This window comes from Schistocerca americana, chromosome 1 (genome assembly GCF_021461395.2).
Source record: "Schistocerca americana isolate TAMUIC-IGC-003095 chromosome 1, iqSchAmer2.1, whole genome shotgun sequence".
In the NCBI taxonomy this organism is placed as follows: Eukaryota; Metazoa; Arthropoda; class Insecta; order Orthoptera; family Acrididae; genus Schistocerca; species Schistocerca americana.
Genome location: NC_060119.1, coordinates 487,052,899 through 487,073,998, shown reverse-complemented (window position 1 = coordinate 487,073,998; position 21,100 = coordinate 487,052,899).

The following is a 21,100-nucleotide window of genomic DNA, read 5'->3' as shown; positions in this document are numbered from 1 at the left end:
AATGCCTCGGTCGCCGGCGCGCCTCTGTTTTGCCATTCTCCACTGCGTGAAGCAACGCTTACTGCTTGTGGCCACAACACCACTTTGGCTGTTCTGGTGTTCCCCTTAGCCTGTGGAGATGGGAAGGAACACGTCGATATAGAAAATACATGTATGATGTTTCTTGTCTGGTTCATGGTTGCCGTGGTTTACCAGTCATGTACACTTGCAGGAAATTATAGGCTTCTCACCTTCTATTTCGATGAAATTACAGTAAAATTCAGACCATTAGCTACTTACAGGCGTTGATAAATATCAACAGGGAAAGTTGAAAATGTGTGTCCTGACCGGGACTCGAACGCGAGATTTCCTGCTTACATGGCAGACGCTCTATCCGAATGAGCTAGCGCGTTCAGAGAAGATAAAGTGACTGCAGGGACTTATCTCTGGTACCCTCCCCGTAAGCCCCACATTTCCTGCCTACTGTCCACACACTACATTTGCAGTGCCCTTGCCCACTATACTCACTACTCGCGACAGTCAGTCTGCCGATTCCCGTAAGAGTTTGAGCGATGTGAGTGCATCCGCACTGAAGAAGATCATCAGCCAGTAAGCCTTATCTATATGAAGATATTATCTGTCCTTTCGGACATGCCAGGGGGTAGGGGGGATAGAGCACAGCATCAGTATTGGGGAACATACATTGTACTATGGGATGCACCTAATCAGTCAAAATAGTCGCATTATCCTCGGCAGTAACGCGACTTTGCAGAGTAACCATGGGGCCCATGGAGTACAACGATACGGCTTCCCCTGCCATTGCAGAGCCGAACGCGATATTTCATTACTGGGAGGTAAACACGGCCAGAAGTTGTGAAAGTTGTGAAGCAAGACTCATTCAACCAAATGACGTTCTTCCATTGCTCCATACGACAGAACCTGTAAAGAGTGTGAGCCAATTTCATTGATTCAGGTTTTAGGGTTTGGGCAGCTCGTTTTCGTATTATGGGTATTAGCAACACTGATGAGTGGTTTTGGAAAATTCCAGTTTGCCCTGTAATTTCCTGATTATGGAGCACCCTTCGTGTTGTTTTGGTGCTAACTGTGATCGCAAATGATACATTCAGGTGTACAGTGACTTTCGTAGATGTCGTCCACTTATTTTTCTTCATAATCCTCTTCAATGACCGCTTATCACGGTCACCCAACACACATTGTAACACGCCCGGGGTACTAATGGTGGGGGACCCTTTAAACTGGATTCTCGTTTCGACCGTGCGCCTTGTCCACACCACGTACTTGATAATCCCGCGACGGTCGTATTGTTCTGCTCCACAACGCTGCTGGTTTGCATGAAATTATGTATTTAAATATGCAAGCGGGTTTAGGAGAGCCACTCAACGTTAAGCACAACACTGCCCTACGTCTGGTACAAACATCTACATTTTTCCTGTCAGAAAGGCCACAGTTCGTAGTAATAGACGGAAAGTCATCGAGTAAAACAGAAGTAATATTAGGCGTTCCCCAAGGAAGTGTTATAGGCCCTCTATTGTTCCTGATATACGTTAACGACATCTGAGTAGCCGTCTTAGATTGTTTTCAGATGATACTGTCATTTACCGTCTTGTAAAGTCATCAGATGATCAAAACGACTTGCAAAATAATTCAGGTAAGATATCTGTATGGTGCGAAAAGTGGCAATTGACCCTGAATAAAGAAAAGTGCGAAGTTATTCACGTGAGTACTAAAAGATATCAGCTAAATTTCGATTACGCGATAAGTCACACAAATCTGAGGGATGCAAATTCAACTAAATACTTAGGGATTACAATTACAAATAAACTAAATTGGAACTATCACATAGATAATGTTGTGGGTAGAGCAAACCAAAGACTGCGATTCACTGGCAGAGCACTTAGAAGGTGCAACAGGTCTACCAAAGAGACTGCTTACACTACGGTTGTCCGCCCTATTCTGGAGTACTGCTGTGCGGTGTGGGATCCGCATCAAGTGGGACTGACGGATGACATCGAAAAAGTACAAAGAAAGGCAGCTCGTTTTGTATTATCGCGAAATAGGGGAGATAGTGTCACAGACATGATACGTGAATTGGAGTGGCAATCATTAAAACAAAGGCGTTTTTCGTTGCGACGGGGTCTTGTCATGAAATTTCAATCACCAGTTTTCTCCTCCGATTGCGAAAACATTCTGTTGGCACCCACCTACATAGGAAGAAATGATCATCACGATAAAATAAGAGAAATTAGCGCTCGCACGGAAAAATTTCAGTCCTTGTTTCTCCCACGTGCCTTTCGGCAGTGGAACGGTAGACAGAGCATAAAGGTGGTTCATTGAACCCTCTACCAGGCACTTTATTGTGAATAGCAGAGTACTCAGGTAGATGTAGAGATGTAGATATTCTGAGACGATACGAAAATCACAGACTGCACTGTTTACACTCTATAAGTCATAAGTGACTATGCCAATTAACTTATTGATGATTATCTTTCCACAATATCACTTCGAAGAGCGTACGTGTAACCGACACGACGCAGATGATTGTTGATGATGCGGAAGCCGAATGATCGAACGAAAGTTCTTACGCTCGTCACGCATAGATATCTGGTTACGGAAGCAGCCACTGTACAGCCACCAGGAATTTGCACATGTTCGAATTCACTCAGAACTCCTAACTACACTGAACTCTTTTCTGACCACGACTGACGCTTGCAACGTATTGCGGACACTGCACATGTGCCGTACCTAGTCAAATGCAATAGCGCGAGGTGGAGGCTTGGCTAGCACCTCCATTTATATTCAGGCACGTATTTCTGTCGGGGTTCCCATGTATTTGTCTGATACCTTTACCGCGAATGTATGGTAAACGAAGTTAGCACCTGGATAAGCAGTAGAGAATTTAAAAGAAGATAAAGCAAATGTGTTTCTTTGTTCTGTTGTGAAAGGACCTGTAAACAGGTGTTAAAGTCTCATCACCACATTCTCTCGGAGTAAGAAGAGTTAATTGGAATGTCTCACAAGAAAAGCAGGTGCGCACTTCGCTTAGCTGGACTAGAAATGTATTCAGACTTAGCAAACAAGCTGATCGCGTGCGATGTTGCTGTCCGTGTATCACAAGGTTCCCATCAAGGAAGGGTGCTTACGTACCTCGGTGAGCGTTTCTTACCTACGAAAAAGGTACGCACAAGTGCCAAACGCATGCCTTCTGTTCGCTGCTGAAAGGTTCTAGTGCATGCAGGAAGCTGATCAGGAAGTGGCGTCGAGTCGAACTTTCGTAACGAAACTTCGAGCGCACAGATTTTTCGGAGAAATTAAAACATACTATGTCTGATATGAATAGATGCTGCAAAGTATACAACCTTTAAATGTCCGAAGTCGATATTAGGGATTCTGTGCTCAGGAAAATGAAACGTCTTCACTAATTTTTTTTTTATTAAATCTTATTGGACTTAAATGCTAAGGTCATCAGTCCCTTAGCTTACACACTACTTAACCTAAATTATCCTACGGACAAACAGACACACCCATGCCCGAGCAAGGACTCGAACCTCCACCGGGATCAGCCGCACAGTCCATGACTGCAGCGCCTAGACCTCTCTGCTAATCCCGCGCGGCTCTTCACTTAGTCGATGTTTTATAGCTATCACAACTCTCCAAGCGGTTGGAGTAGAATAGTCATCCATCAGTGACGATTTCGCACATAAAATTGGATAAATAAAACAACAGAATAATTTGTGTGAATATCCATTTTTAATCACCTCTTCTTGAAAAATCTGCTCCTTATCCTCCGCCTTAATAGCTTATAGATATCGACAAGGAAATTGTGTTGTCTCTGTATTAAAAATATTGCCAAGGTACTAATAACCTTGTTCAATCATACAGTCAAAATCGGACATATGATTTAGAGAAACCATTCTTGCAAACTAGCTGCTATTGGATCGCTGCCCCTTGATCGGGCTAGCAAAAACGAGTTCGAGCTAAACGTGTAAACATCACAAGTGAGAAGCGGTTTCTGAAAATCTCATATAAGTTGTGCCGCATGTAGAAGTCGTTGTGAACAGCAAATCCTCGTACTAAAAAGTCCCTAGAGACTGCTGAGTATTGTTTTAAGGAGATCAAACCTCTAACGTCATCAGTCTCCTACTCAGCACCTAATCTACATGCGCCTAGAGTGCAAGTGTGTGAAAGTTTTGTGAATATCTGCGTAGTGTGCCATCTTAGGCTGGATGTGGGTAGAGGCTCGGTACCCATCTAGATGGATGTGAGAAACCGCCTAGGAACCATATCAAGGCTGGATGGCATACGGGCACTCGTCGTTAATCCTTCAGGTGGTTGTGAACTGTGGCTGGCGCGTCACTCCATGTGGCGTAAGCGAACGCTTTAACGCGAGCGGCTATCCGGCAGGGTGCGTAGTAACTGAAGCAGTTGATGGTTCTTTTTATGATGAGGTCAGTTGCAAGAAGACTTAGGCTTGGAGTTCAGTAATCACGTGAGAGGCGACATGTTCGAAAACTAGGAAGCTATCCATATAGAAGTATTCTTACAAGGGAACCTCCCCATCGCACCTCGCTTCAGATTTAGTTATAAGTTGGCACAGAGGATAGGCCTTGATAAACTGAACACAGATCAATTGAGAAAACAGGAAGAAATTGTGTGGAACTGTGAAAAAATTTAGCAAAATATACAAACTGAGTAGTCCATGGGCCACATTGGCAACATAATGGACAATCTGAGCACAAGAGCGGCGTGGTCCAGTGGTAGTGTGAGCTGCTGCGGAACGAGAGGTCCTTGATTCAAGTCTTCCCTGGAGTGAAAATTTTACTTTCTTTATTTTTGCATAGTTATTATCTGTCCGTTCGTTCATTGACGTCTCTGTTCACTGTAATAAGTTTAGTGTCTGTGTTTTGCGACCGCATCGCAAAACCGTGCGATTAGTAGACGAAAGGACGTGCCTCTCCAATGGGAACCGAAAACATTTGATCGCAAGGTCATACGTCAACCGATTCCTCCACAGGAAAACACATCTGATATATTCTATACGACACTGGTGACGGCATGTACGTCACATGACAGGAATATGTTGTCGACCCACCTAACTTGTACACTTGGCGAATGGGTAAAAAGATTCTTCTACCTTGCCCGATATAGGTTTTCTTGTGGATGTGATAATCACTCCCAAAAAAGTGATGAAAACATAAGAGTTTGTCACATAAACTGAAAATAAAAAATTAAAGTTTTTTCTGGATGGAAGATTCGAACCAACGACTTTTCGTTTCACAGCTGCTTACGTTACCACGAGACCACTGCGCTCTTGCGATCCCAGTATCCTTGATATTGCCTGTCTTCCCATGAACTACTCAGTTTGTATATTTTGCTTATTTTTTCACAGTTCCACACAACTTCTTCCTATTTTCTCAACTGATCTGTGTTCAGTTTTTCAAGGCCTATCCACTGTGCCAACTTATAACTAAATCTGAGGGGGGTGCGATGGGGAGGTTCCCTTGTTAGAACTAGGTCAAAGGGCATACGAAATTAAATATGTATGTGTGGGACTTGGGGTCATTAGTCTTTATCCGGACTGTAAAAGGACGCTTTACGGCTGACGCGTCGATTGAGTGAAGGCAGGCGTAATGCGATGAGTGCCCGCGACGTCTATATTTAGTGGCGACCTCGCCACTGCCAAAGCCGGCGACGCACTTGCCGCTGTGCCCGCGCGCGACCATAACCCACGGCCCCGCGGCTACTTTACATACAAATTTATATTCCGTCCTGGCGAGCCCGCTGCGCTCCGCGTTTTGTTCTTGTTCGCGGCGGGCCAGCCGGCCGGCGCGAGTCCCCTCGACGCGCCGCAGGGAATATAAAGACCCAATTTAATAAGGGTTGGCCTGTTGTTATTTGGGCCAGTAACCCTATAATAACGCGGTAATAAATAGCGTGAGATTGCTGGGTGCTCGCGCTGGTGGCGCAGCCGGAGCGGCCGCGTCGGATCGGATCGGATCGGGCGCGTCCGGCCCCGGGACACGAGCCCTTCTGGGAACCCGGAGTGCCGCGGCGGCGGAGGCCGTATCATACTGCACGCCGCGGCCTGCGGCGGTCCGCGCCGCATCGCGCCACGCGCGCCCCGGCGCCCACGCGCCCGCCGGGGATTCCCCGAGCACCTGCTCCACCGCGCTCCGGTCCCGCTCACCATCACAGTGCTCCGGCAGGAATCGTGCTAATCCCTGTCCAGTTGTGTACCTTCTTGCAACTGTCCTCGTCCCCATCACCATCGTCATCCTCGTCATCATCATCACCATCACATACTACAGTTTACGTCTACATCTACATCCACAGTTTACGTCTACATCTACATCCATTCTCCGCAAGCCACCTGACGGTGTGTGGCGGAGGGTACTTTGAGTACCTCTATCGGTTCTCCCTTCTATTCCAGTCTCGTATTGTTCGTGGAAAGAAAGATGGGCTCTAATCTCTCTGATTTTATCCTCATGGTCTCTTCGCGAGATATACATAGGAGGGAACAATATACTGCTTGACTCCTCCGTGAAGGTATGTTCTCGAAACTTCAACAAAAGCCCGTACCGAGCTACTGAGCGTCTGTCCTTCAGAGTCTTCCACTGGAGTTTTCTATCATCTCCGTAACGCTTTCGCGATTACTAAATGATCCTGTAACGAAGCGCGCTGCTCTCCGTTAGATCTTCTCAATCTCCTCTATCAACCCCACCTGGTACGGATCCCACACTGGTGAGCAATATTCAAGCAGTGGGCGAACAAGTGTACTGTAACCTACTTCCTTTGTTTTCGGATTGCATTCCCGTAGGATTCTTCCAATGAATCTCAATCTGGCATCTGCTTTACAGACGAACAACTTTATATGATCATTCCATTTTAAATTACTCCTAATGCCTACTCCCAGATAATTTATGGAATTAACTGCTTCCAGTCGTTGACCTGCTATATTGTAGTTGAATGATAAAGGATCTTTCTTTCTATGTATTCGCAGCACATTACACTTGTCTACATTGAGATTCAATTGCCACTCCCTGCACCATGCGTCAATTCGTTGCAGATCCTCCTGCATTTCAGTACAATTTTCCATTGTTACAACCTCTCGATATACTACAGCATCATCCGCAAAAAGCCTCAGTGGACTTCCGATGTTACCCACAAGGTCATTTATGTATATTGTGAATAGCGACGGTCCTACGACACTGCCCTGCGGCACACCTGAAATCACTCTTACTTCGGAAGACTTCTCTCCATTGAGAATGACACGCTGCGTTCTGTTATCTAGGAACTCTTCAATCCAATCACACAAATGGTCTGATAGTCCATATGCTCTTACTTTGTTCATTAAACGACTGTGGGGAACTGTATCAAACGCCTTGCGGAAGTCAAGAAACACGGAATCTACCTTGGAACCCGTGTCTATGGCCCTCTGAGTCTCGTGGACGAATCGCTGTTCTTGTTGTGCTCTTCACTCAGAAAACAGGTTTAATGCAGCTCTTTGAGAAAATACAGAAGTCCCTGACAGTAGCGGACTCTCGCACATTACAAAGATTTTATAGTTGACACACACGTCGATTGATGAAAGCATGCACAGTATACACCACTTATGATGTCCGACCCTTGTAGCTGAGTGGTCAGTGTGACAGAATGTCAATCCTAAGGGCCCGGGTTCGATTCCCGACTGGATCGGAGATTTTCTCCGCTCAGGGACTGGGTGTTGCGTTGTCCTAATTATCATCATCATTTCATCCCCATCGACGCGCAAGTAGCCGAAGTGGTGTCAAATCTAAAGACTTGCACCCGGCGAACGGTCTACCCGACGGGAGGCCCTAATCATACGACATTTATTTACCACTGGTGATGGGCTGTGTATCCGAATACTCTAGAAATGCAGCTCATGGTGTATAACAAGACATCCTTTAGCAAATGCACGAAGGCTGCAGAACACGCAAAACACAGTTTTGACAACTAAAATAGAGTTTCTGAAACCGGTTAATGCTGTCGTGATTATATGTAATACCTGATTCGATTTTACTAACAAGATCAAATATCGGTTCTACTTGAATGATGTCCCCAAACAATCTCGCCCATTTCGTTTGCACGATAAAGCGACGGAATTACTTTCGTAATCTACAATAATAGATAAAGGAGAAACATTGTTAGTAAAAATCTCCTATAAGTTCTTTACCAATTTATTTCGAATTTTCACACGATTTTCCAATAAAAATTTGGTTGGGCGTACAGCACATTTTGTTTTACCATCAATGTATAGGTTTCTTCCGAAACCGACATCCAGAAAGAAAAACAGTGCGCTCTGTAGTGTTGTGGTGCAAAAATATGCAGTTTCGTTTTCTTTCTGACTCCGTTGTAACTAAGATAGCTTAAATTGGATTCGTAGATCGGTACCGTTAGATTTTCTCGATGAGCTATAATCACAACAGCAGATTCTACCATAAATTTTGCAGCAGCATGTAACACTCGAATCAACCCATTCAATCGTATCAACCCTTCCCAGAGTACCACTTTATTGACATTCATTGTGACTGTCATTCTAAATGTAACTAATTTGTTTTGTTTCTTCAATGACAAATCTCATTAACAGCTTTTTGTAACCACTCAGTTTAGTTAAACCAGTGTTTATTGTTGTTATTTTTGTTGTTATTACGTGGTCGCACTGCTTTAGTGGTAGCGTCTTTGAGTGATAATCAAAGCGTCCTGTGTCCCGGATTCGATCCGAAAATGCCTTACGTTTTATAGGTAATCTTCAGCAATGGCGGGCGAAAATTTTCCGTCTGAGGAGTTACCATCGTTCTGCCAACGCCCTTATCAAAGAGGACGGAGGAGCAGACAGGGGTTCGAGGTACCCTTCTACTCTTAGAATCGTAAACAGCACTTATAGAACGGAAAAATCAGCAATGATAAACGGCATGATGCAGAATGCAGTGGAATCAGTTGCATTGAAGACATGCAATACGTATCCTCAGGACATATGGCTTGTAACTGGGAAAGTGTCGTGATGATCTCTCCATTTACAAAAAATTTCTGAATAGCGCCCCATCTAAATCTCGCAAACGATACTGCCAAGTGGAAGATGCCCACAGGAAAAAGACTGAATAACCAATGAAATGACAGCATTCTTCGAGTAGGAGCGTGAAATGTCAGATGTCTGAAAGTGATTGGTTAACCTAGAGAATCTGAAAAGGGAAATTAAAGGCTCGATCTAGACATACTTACGATCAGTGAAGAGAAACAGTAAGGGGAGTAGGATTCATCTTGACCAGAAAGAGAGTGAGTTCGTTCATGTATACTTACTGACGTCTCAAGCAGAAGATGAAGAGGGAGAGACAATATTATTATGGTGTTATTGAACATGTAATCTGGTATGGAAAGGGAGAAGAAAATCTAATAATCATGGGTGATTCAAATGCTGTAGTGAGCAAGGAATAGGAGACAAAGTTACGGGAGAATACAGGCTTGTTCGCAGGAATGAGAGAGGAGAAAGTTTAATTGAGTTCTGCAGTACATTTTAGTTACTAACAGCGAACACACTGTTCAAAAATCACAAGAAGAGGAAATATACTTGGAAAAGGCCTGGAGACACAGGAAGTTCCAGCAGGATTACATCATAATCAGACAGAGATTCCGATATCAGATTTTTGCTTGTAAGGTTACTACGAAACCAGCTTTCTCCTAAACTGTCGCACAACATATTTCAGAATATTTTAATGCTTTTTTCCATTGACCGAGAAGTCGATCACTGATGCCGAATAATAACTACAATCAAGATGCAGTAACCTTATGGCTTCCTTTCTACTTCTCTGTTTAGTACGGAAAAGACTGCACAGCTGGTGCCTACGAGCTGGTTAGGAAAAGATGAGAGTCATTTTAGGAGGAGGTGTCTAACACAAAAACGTTCAGAGTCCGAGGCGAAGTCCCAGCCTCACGTAGACAGACCAGTGTTGTCGTCCATTTGTGTTTCCTCATCCCACGCTCTCCAAGTTGAATATTGGATGACTTCTCTGTAGAAATAACGCTGTATTGTTCATAGAAGCCTTTTAGGAAAATCATAAATCTCAAACCAGGTGACGCTTCCCAGAGGCATTAATATGTGCATGGTGTGATACCCACATTGGGCCACCTCTGTTAATTATCATTCAGCAAGACGTTTCCGCTGTGTGACATTATTGTTTCCATTAATTGATTTTCATATTTATTTGGGATGCTTCTCTTCTCCGTAGGTTACCTGAGATCGGACTATAATATCACAGGGATATGCAAAACAGCACAACCCACAGCAAACAAGGTGTACCCAGGAGCGGATACACACTGACGAATCACAACATTACGACCACTGTACACCGCCACACTGAATGACGCCTAGCGGAGTTACAGCCACGTGACGAGGTAAGAAAGCGTTTTAGCGTAGCAGGGACAAGTGGGGAATCGCTGTAGTAGATATACGGATCGCCTATGGGAAAATCCACTGATATAAACGACTTTTAAAAAAAGCGGATTGCTGTGGCACGGCATCTCTTACTGAGCGTCTCAGAAATGCCTTAGATGGCTTGCTACTGACGTGACCATCTAAGAAAAATCGTTGACAGCTGTCGCAGCCAGGAGTAGGCGACATGATGTTATGACAGACGTCCACATCTCATCACAGAACATGGAAACCGGATGCTTACCAGCTCGGTGAAGAGGTATAGGTGACAATTTGTGAGCCGTTGTGACCGAGCTGTTCTAGGCGCTTCAGTCCGGAACCGCGCTGCTGCTACGGTCGCAGGTTCGAATCCTACCTCGGGCATGGATGGCTCTGATATCCTTAGGTTAGTTAGGTTTAAGTAGTTCTGAGTCTAGGGGACTGATGACCTCAGATGTTAAGTCCCATTGTGCTCAGAGCCGTTCGGACGATTTGTGGCAGATCTGACGACGGGATATAATGCTGTTGCTGGCGAAAGTGTTTCGGAGCGTACCGTTCGGCACGTACTGTTAAACACGGGGCTTCGCAGGAGGCGATCCCTACATGTTCCCAAGTTGACACAACGGTGTCATCTATTAAGTCGGCAGCGGGCAGGGAATCATCGAGACTGGATCCCGAATCAATCGAAATGTGAAGTCGGGTCATACGAATGACGTATCTAGTTACATCACGTCGATGGTCGTACTCGGATGCGCTGACACCCAGGCTCGAAACACGCACCGCACCACGTACACTGACCGGTGAAGACACTATTACGTTATAAGACTGATTCAACGTACGTAAAAGTAAATAAAGTCTTCACTGAATTTAAGAGCAGAGATGTCAACATTAAATGTGCAATAATAATTCTACTTTAACTGAAGTATTATAGTCAGAGTTTTGATAGAGTCTTGGGAGGCTTGTGATTTAAAAACACACAAGGCATAGCCAACACACGCGACAAATAGGTTGACAATAGTGGAGATAACGTACCTTAGGGGTGTCTAAAATCATTGGAGGAAGTAGCAACCAAACAACTAAGCAGGTTGGTCTGTAGGATCTATGAAGCTGGAGACAAACGATAAGACTTTTGGATAAAAATGATCCGCTCTATCCCGAAGATAGCGAAATCCGATAACTGCAAGATCTACCGTGCAATCAAGTTAATAGTTGGTGTTTCCACGTAGCGGACAAAAATATTATGCGTGTAGACTGGAAAATAAAACTGAGGATCTGTTAGATGACGCGATTTGGGCCTTACGACACCGACAGTAAATCTGCTGGAAGATATTTTCGTCATAGAGGCAGCTATCAAGCATTAAGGTACGCAACTGATCCGCACCAATGTGCACTTAGTTCACAGGTGGCTGGTGCCTTTCGTTAGTACCATACATCTCACGGAAGCCTAGGCCAACGACCCCCTTAACATAATGCTGACCTTGACGCCAATCAGTGTGGTTTTAGAAAGAGTAAAAGCGGTCAACAGTGTAAAATGGTGCCAGATGTTCGAAATTTTCAGGTAAATGGGTGTAAGCTTTAAGGAAATATGGACAATATACAATATCAACAACAATGAAGATGAAAGAAGAAAAGAAGACGAAGAACAAAGTGCGCGTTTTAGAAAGGGTTTCAGCCACGGATGTAACATTATGTTCCTGTTGCCCAATCTGTAAATCGAAGAAGCAATGACGAAAATAAAATAAAGGTTCAGGAATATTATTAAAATTCGGGGTGAAAGAATACCAGTGATGAGATTTGTAGCCAACATTGCTAACCTGTCTGAAAATGAGCAATAATTGCACAACCCATTGAATGGGCTGAACACTCTAATGAGATAGTACTGTATGTTGAGTGTATAATAAAGAAAGACGAAAATAATGAGGAGTATCAGAAACGAGAGTATCGAGAAGTTTCAAAAAGATTAACATAAAAAACGGGCAACACGGAGCTGACGAAGTGAAGGCATTTTGCTACACTGCAGTCACATTAAAACATACCAAACGAAGCAACGAGGACATAAAAAGAAGACTATCACAGGCAAAGAGGGCATTCTTGATAAAAATAAGTCTATTAGCACACTGTATGGGCTTTAATTTGAGGTAGAAATTTCGGAGAACATCATTGTTTGGTCTGTGGGAAAACTGGAAGACAAACAGATCTAAGCGACTGAGATGTGGTTCGAGAGAAGTACGTTAAAAATTAGGCGAACTGATAGGATCAGAAATAAGGCGAGTCGCCACAGAATCGGAGAGAAGAGGAACATGTGGGAAACATTGACAAGAAGAAGGAGCTGGATGGTCAGGACATGCGTTAAGAAATCAAGGAATACCTTCCATGGCGCTTAAGGCAATATTATGGACTGAAATCTATAGAGGAAGATTGATAGATCGCAGTATATCCACAAAATAATATCGAATGTTTGGTTCAGTAGGCACTTCGAGATGTATTTGACACGGGACGAGAATTTCGTGTGGGCCGAATGAAACCAGTCAGAAGACCGACGTCCTAAAAAAAAAGACTGTTTGTCGTATTGTATTCACAAATATTAATGTAATTGTTAGCATAACTCACGATCATGTAGACGTTACACATGAAAATTTTGTTAAATTTTTCTTTGTGAGCACGAGAAGAATGAAGCGTTACCTCCAAAAAGTGACTGTTACAAAATTGAAGCTCTAAATCTTCTGCTGCGTTTATTCGTTTCAACTGTGTTCAGCATCCGAGGTCATCAGCAGCCAAAAAACTGTCTTTCGTAGTCAATCGTGGTGAGCACATGTTAAAAGCACTTCTGCTCAAAGATAAGTTGCAAAAAATGATAGCTTAATACTTAAATTCTGTTATGGAAGTATACACTTCCGTCCAAAATTAAAGCAACAAACCGTTATTTCCCCGTGTTGTATCTAATTCATACAAAATGTCAACAGATGTCCGTACAATCGTGTTCTTGTCGGAAGATGGCATTCCGCTCAATTGAAAACCACGTCAACGTTGACGTCAGGGCACCTGTCAAACGGGAGAGTGCTTGCCGGGAAATCCCACATCCACAATCGCTGTGTATACGGTCACAGACGGTCAGTGTGGCACAAAAAAGACGCGTACCAGACTCTCTGCGGTGGAGGCCAGAAGAAGAAGGGAAGTAGGACAGTCACAAACTAAGGTGGCCCGAAGGCTTGATGTGAATCGTTCTGTTGTTTCTCGGATGTGGCGACAATTTATAGAGACACAAACAGTATCCCGAAGACCAGGGCATGGCCGTCCACGTGTGATATCGAAAGGAGAGCACCGTTATTTGGCCGTAAGGGCACGACGATTCCGCCTTAGTACTGCACGGCAAACGGCATCTGACATCGCAGCATCCACTGGGCGTGTTATGACGAGACAAACGCTGTACAGAAGGCTTCAGCAGAATAAGCTTTATTGTTGGAGACCTTCTGTACATGTACTTCTGATGCGCCTTCACGGAAGGGGACGTCTAGAGTGGAGTCGTCAACGTGCCACCTGGGCGGTCGAACAGTGGGTCAATGCTCTTCTCGCAGATCAGTCCCTATTTGGTCTGGTGAGTCATTCTGACACTTTCACATCTTGAGGGAACGTGGAACACGATTTCAGAACCCAAACATTATCGAAAGAAACCGACACTGAAGAGGTTCCTTAATGTGGTGGGCAGAAATGATGTTGACCAATCACCCATTCCCGAAAATGTACGGGTGTATCGGCAAGGTTTAACTGCTGTCAGGTATCGCGACGAGATCTTAACACCTAATGTGCGGTTGTTTCGAGGTGGTGTGGGCCCAGACTTCGTGCTGATGGACCATAATGCTTAACCTCATGGAGCATGGGTGGTTGGTGTTTTCTTGGAAACGGAAGATAGTACACGCGTGATGTGGCCTGTTCGCTCTCCCAATTTCCCATAGTGCATATCTGGGATGCTGTAGGGAGACACGTTGCATCCACGTCAGAATCCACGAACCACTCTCCAAGACTTGCGCGTAGCAATGCGGGAAGAATGAGCGTTATTGCTCTAAGTGGGCTGTTTAGGTTTTTATGTTGGTAACGCCAAGTAGTGCTCTGCATGAAAATCACTGACTGCGCTGTGTCTAGTCTGTGGCTGGTTGGACTCATTGTTGGAATATTCGCTAGTGTAGTGTTGGGCAGTTGGGTGTGGACAGCGCGTAGCGTTGTGCAGTTGGAGGTGAGCCGCCAGCAGTGGTGGTGGATGTGGAGAGAGAGATGCCAGAGTTTTGAGAGGTTGCTATAAGCGGACGATCTGGACGTGTGTCCACCAGAAAAAGGAAATTTGTAAAGATGGATGCCATGAATTGATATTATATATATGATGACTTTTGAACAGTATTAAGGTAAATACATTGTTTGTTCTCTATCAAAACCTTTCATTTGCTAACTATGCCTATCAGTAGTTAGTGCCTTCAGTAGTTAGAATCTTTTATTTAGCTGGCAGTATTGGCGCTCGCTGTATTGCAGTAGTTCGAGTAACGAAGATTTTTCTGAGGTAAGTGATTCATGAAAGGTATAGGTTATTGTTAGTCAGGGCCATTCCTTTGTAGGGATTATTGAAAGTCAGATTGCGTTGCGCTAAAAATATTGTGTGTCAGTTTAGTGATGATCAAAATATGTAAAGAGAGAACTGTCTGAGTACGTTGAGTTTTACTTAGCTGTCTTTGTTTCAAATAACGTAGAAGTTTACTAGCACAGTCACTCATAATTTTTCTAAGGGGACGTTACATTACCTCAACATGAGACTGATGACTTTAGTCAGACCATACCCCGCCGTTGTCAGGCTTGTATTCCAGCCAGACGTGGTGACGCCCCACGCTCAGCAAACTAAACAGTCGGAATGTGTGTGTGCAAATCTGTTAAGTTGAAAAAAAACGAATAACATTTTTGTCTATCGTTATGCGTGTTGCAGTTGTTTACATTCTGTATTCTTTACATTTTTCTACTTTACTATCACCTGTTCACAGTGTTTTGTGGCAAAATAAACGCAACTATGCAAAATTTCCGTTTGTTGCTTTAATTTTGAACACCAGTGTAGTTGAAACTACCCCGTGATAGTGAAATAGATTGACAGAAGGGGATAAAAGAAAAAAAAGTTCGACGAAGTACGTTGACGGTTAAAATTGTATTAAATCCAAATTTATAACTAAAAAATTATTGACACTTTAAAATGACAGAATGCTTTTACATAAAGAAACGCAGATTAGATACTCATTTGGTAAAACAGCTAACCGTTTAGCACTTTTGATAATACTGAAATAACAAAATGAACATAAAACAGAGAGGATGTGTAGGATGGACAATACAATGTTGGAAGTTTGAAGGAGTGATTGAGGGTGCTGATTAAATTTAGGAGAGAAGAGACACTGAAGTCAATAATTAAAAACCAAGAGAGAACTGTCACATGTTTATTTATTTTAAAAAATTCCAATGTATTCAGATTCCATCATTTGCGTAATAAGTGCAAGGTATGAAACTGCGTTTGGTAGACATTGTCATAATATGATAAGGGATTGCCAAATGCAGAGTAAAATTTCTTCAATTTACAGATAGGCTGTTGTTCAACTAATTTAGTTCCTGTGGATGTGACTGACTTACTAATATTGATCGATTGTATGCTAAAACAAAAGCCAGTTAACTTTATCAAATTAATAATGTGAAATACCCAGTTTGTGTTGTACCAAACAGCGCCAGAAGATTTCATACCCGTGAATCATACAGATTTGCCAAAAAGAAAAAGATAGAAAAACTATGTAAAATTTATGGAATTTTGTGTGCTTCTCAGGCCAAGTTTCCCTGCACATCACTCAATGATAAAAACGGTGAAAGAATCTAAATTGACTAACAATAGAATTTCCTACATTACAACGCTCTTTCTGAATTGTGATGTATAATTAATAAATGAACATGCACCCTGAGAGGATGAGTTATTCATAAAGGCGGAATTTTACACTGAACTGGACTATATGTATAGCTCGCTGACAAACTATAATGTTCAAATAGTATTGGGCTATTTTAGCGCTAGACTGACTCCAAAAAATATCTATAAACCGGTGAGCGGTAATGCAAGTCTACATCGAGGGAGTATCGTCAGTGACACCCATTTGACCAACGTCGCAACTGACAATGATGCATGCATCATGAGCAAATGGTTTCAACATAAAAACGTACATAAAGGGACATCAATGGAACTAGACGAGCAAACCATAAATCGAGTAGAGCACGTATGTATGCAGAAGCGGTATGCAAACAGCATAAAAGATATGAGAGCCTATAGAGGAGCAGATTGTGACACTGTCACTTCCTGGTGAGAAGTAGACGAACATAAAATTTAAGAAGGTGTTTACAATACCTAAGAAAGCCACATATTAAGATATAAACAAATTAAAATAAACAGAAATTAAAAGAAAACACAGGTCAACACTGGCAGAAAACCCGTGTTTACGCGAGGAAAAGGCTGGAGACTGTGATATCAACAAGACTGATAAATTAAGTAAACATGGTAGCATTCGAAATTCTAGACAAACGAAAGAGGTCAGATAAGATGTGGGTTCAATCAAATGTGCCAGCAAAAAAGTGAAGAGAGAAGGGCAGTTAGGAAGAGATGACTAGAAAATATGAGGGATCAGGAGTTAAAAGGAAGTACACCAGAATAATGACGGTAACGGCAACTATACAAAGAGAGGAGGACTGTCTCCATCACAGGACAGCACAAGTGTATCAAAAAATGAAGAAAATATCACAGAAATGCAATAAAATAAAAGAAAAATTTGTTAAAAAACGCAGGGAAAGATCCTCACGAATGACACCGAAGTAGAAAGGAGATGGACAGAGTACTTCGCAGACTTACTAAACTGTGATGACCCCATTGAGTATCTTTCATGTGAGTGCCAGACACCGTAGACAGAAGAGTAGAGATCCCCAATGAAGAAGAAATACGACAAAGGGTCAGAAACTTAAAAAAAAAGGTTTCCGACGAAGATCAAATTGCAGGAGAGCAAACCGGTATTGGTTTATATAATTACAAAACTGTTAAGGAATGTTTGGAAATATTTGAGACTGTCTGACGACTGGACAGTGGCCTTAAGACACCGTGAACTAAAAACGAACGACCTGCTGTTATGTGACAGTTATAGAGGGATTGCACTCCTTAATGTAAGTTACAAAATTTTATCAGGGTATCTTCCGAAGAGGATAAATCCAATTGCACAGTGAATTATGGGGAACAATCGAAGTATTTTCGGAAGGAACAGGTCAACTACAAACAACCTTTTTCACGCTCAGACAGGCAACCAAGAAAGGTCGAGAACATGACGTTGATATTCAGTTGATTTTTGTAGATTTCAAAAAAGCCTATGACAGCCTACATAGGGGCACAATAATGTATGCCTTGAAAGAGTTTGCATTGATAGAGTGTTGCGTCGGTTCTTAGTAGAATATTTTATAAATTAAGAATGGAAACACACAAAACTGGTGTAGTGTGCGACAATATTTATTATTTATTTCACAAATTGGTTTTCGGCTATTAGGCCATCCTCAGGTACAAAGGTGAGTATGTGGTGCATGAAATTTTGTTGGATCAAAGATTTTGAACTAGTGCATCTGCAGAGCATCCCCATTTTCAGAAATTAGCGATGTTAATGTTAGATGTAGGAATGAAACGTGAGGCATTATATCGGTGTAAATGTGGTGTAAGATTATTTAACTAAGGCAAGACATGCGACACAATAAGTAATGAACAATATTACGAATTACGACTGTTGTTGATAAAAGCAAATAAACTGAACATTAAACTTTGGTGACATGTCTCAAAGATGTGGCTGAACAACATAATCTTGTCTTTAACAGGTCCAAAATTTATTTTGTTCAGCTACATCTTAGGAACATGTCACCAAAGGTTATTGCTCAATTTATTTTCTTTTATGAACAACAGTTGTAATTTGTTTATAGTTCATTAGTTGATGTGTCTCATATTTTAACTTTGTTAAATACTCTTACATTACGTTTATACTGAAACAATCATCGTCATTTTATTCCTGAATCTAACACTAACATTTTTCATTTCTGGAAATGGAGATATTCTGTGGGTGAACTAGTTTGAGATCTTAGATTCAAAAAAATTTTACTGCACCACATACTTTCCTTTGTACTTTATGATGGCGTAACAGCCGTAAACCGGTCTGTCAAGTAGATAACGAATATTGTAGAGTATTACACTAGTGTTGTGTGTGTTTTCATTGATAATGACAGAGTTTCTGTTTACAGAAAAGATAATAATACTAGTACAGATTTGTTTAGGTGAAGTCTATTGCAGAGTAAAGATCACTACAGTAATGTCAGAGCATTTTGAAGTCTGAGCTGGTCTTGGACAAGCAGACACGCTATCTCTAATACTCCCTAATTTAATTTTAGAACATATAGAGAAAAAAAGCTGGAGTAAAATTGTATAATATCACAGTAAATCTACTTGAATATGAGGACGATGTTGTTCTAATATGTCTTAGCAAAGAGAACTTGCAGCTCGTGACAAGTTGTTACAGAAATATTACAACGAAAAGTGGGGTTATAAATTAACAAGGAGAAAACTGAATACATGGTCGTGAGCAAGGCGTTCAATTATCTAACCCTATTGGTAATTGAAGAATTCAGTTTGCTTTGCTGCAGAGCAGTTTCGAGATTTTTTTTAAAATAGCACTACACTAAAGTATAAATCTACTGGTAGCTCTATATGACTGCGAAATACTTACGTTAAGAAAAACGGATGAAAAAAAACTAAGCATCAAGAGAAAGATATTTAGGAAAACATTTGGCTCTAAGAGGGACACCCGGTCACATAAATGGAAGATATTGAAGAAATAAGGAACTGGCAGACCTTTACTTAAGCTTATATTGTCCGAAGGATGAAGAAAAGAAGACTGGTGTGGGCTGCACATCTAATCAGGATGTACGAGGAAAGACTACTACGAGTACGATTATCAGGGTCCGTGGAGAGCAGAATGAGCGGAGGAAGGTCAAGAACAAGACGGAAGTATGACGTCAACAGAGATACGGAGGCGATGGACCTGAAAAATTAGACTGGGTCACGAAAGCCAGGAACAAAAATGATTGGTGGAGGAAGACAGAGAACGCGTATGGTGTCCCGACCACAGCGACATTTAAGACGAAGAAGAATCAGCCGATCAACTGTGTCGCCTTCAAACAACACTTCGACAAGTTTCCTACTGGTCGTCTGTAGGCGATATGAATTCGTACTAGATTTATACTGAAAAAGATCTCGTTTTGATTGATCAGTTGTTTAGTCTTCGATTTCATTCCACAGCAGCTCACAACATACGATGTGGTGTGTTCTTGTACCTCTTAATGTGAGAAAAACTGGAGGAGAAAAGGGAAAAATAATAGTTTTCTACCAGTGGTGAAAATTTTTACGTTGTGCACCAAGTGTAACTGAATTGCGTAAATGACAGTGAGGGGTGTAGATTGTTAAGAGCAGAGCCAATTATGAGCTGTAGGATCTGAGGATCATACTAAAAATAGAAGATAAAAAGGTAAAACTGATCGGTACACAGAATACGAGGATAAGATGATACGTTCTTGACTTGATAGTGAAACTGTGATTTCTGATGATAAAATGGATTTATTTCGAAGGTAGTCACTTCTACATCAATTTATTTGGCCCACTTTTTTTATAGCCTACAGATTCTGTCCCTGAAAATGGTTCTGGAAAGGTTACAACGTATCCATTAACTGCTGCCTAAAACTCTTCACTTCACACGAAACGTCATTCAGTTATAAATTTCCGCAAACCTAAGAATAGGTGGAAATCAGAGGATGTCATATGTAAAATGCAGAGGGTACATTGCAACAATTCGTACGTAACAGCCTTCAGTTTTTTCTAATGCCAAACTACCACTGTGAAGAGGAGCATTACCTTCTTGAGAGATCATATTTTCTTCATCTTTTGCTATCAAAGTCTTTTGTTACGCATTTCTTCCGGCCAGATCTTGCAAATGGTTTTTGTAGGATTTTCCCAATAACTGCCCCCTTTGCAAGGTAATCATGAAGAAGAATCCCTTTTGTGCTGCAGGAAAGTGTGAACTGTTTATTATGACACGTGAATAGTACTTTCCAACAGTTAAAAATAAAATAATATAAAAATCAATTACTTCAAGAAAACTGTTACCATAGAGGATGCTTTATAAAATTATTTTCGGAGCTTAAATGTATTGATTTATTAGGCGCTCTTGGGCGAGAGAGAGCCATTCTGGAACGTCTCGTATCATTTTCTTTCTTTCATTAACAGTTATTTCAGCATAATTTTTTCTCTCTAATGATTAGGGCACTTGATCCCACATTCGTAAGCCACTGAGCTGTACTTTGCCCGGCGGTTTCCTTTCGAATCTGTTTGGTGCAAGAAATTTTTTTCATTAGTATGTAACTAGAAAATCGAGAAGTGGTAATGTAAGTTTTCTCTGCACAATGCCACGGTCCAGTGTCGAAGAGTACGCCTCAGATCTATCGGCACTGATTGAGATGGCGCGCTTAACCGTACCCCTGCTGCCATTCGTCCATTACCGCCGTTCCTTGTGCGATCTAAGACGACGGTGCTGCAACGTCAGACACGTT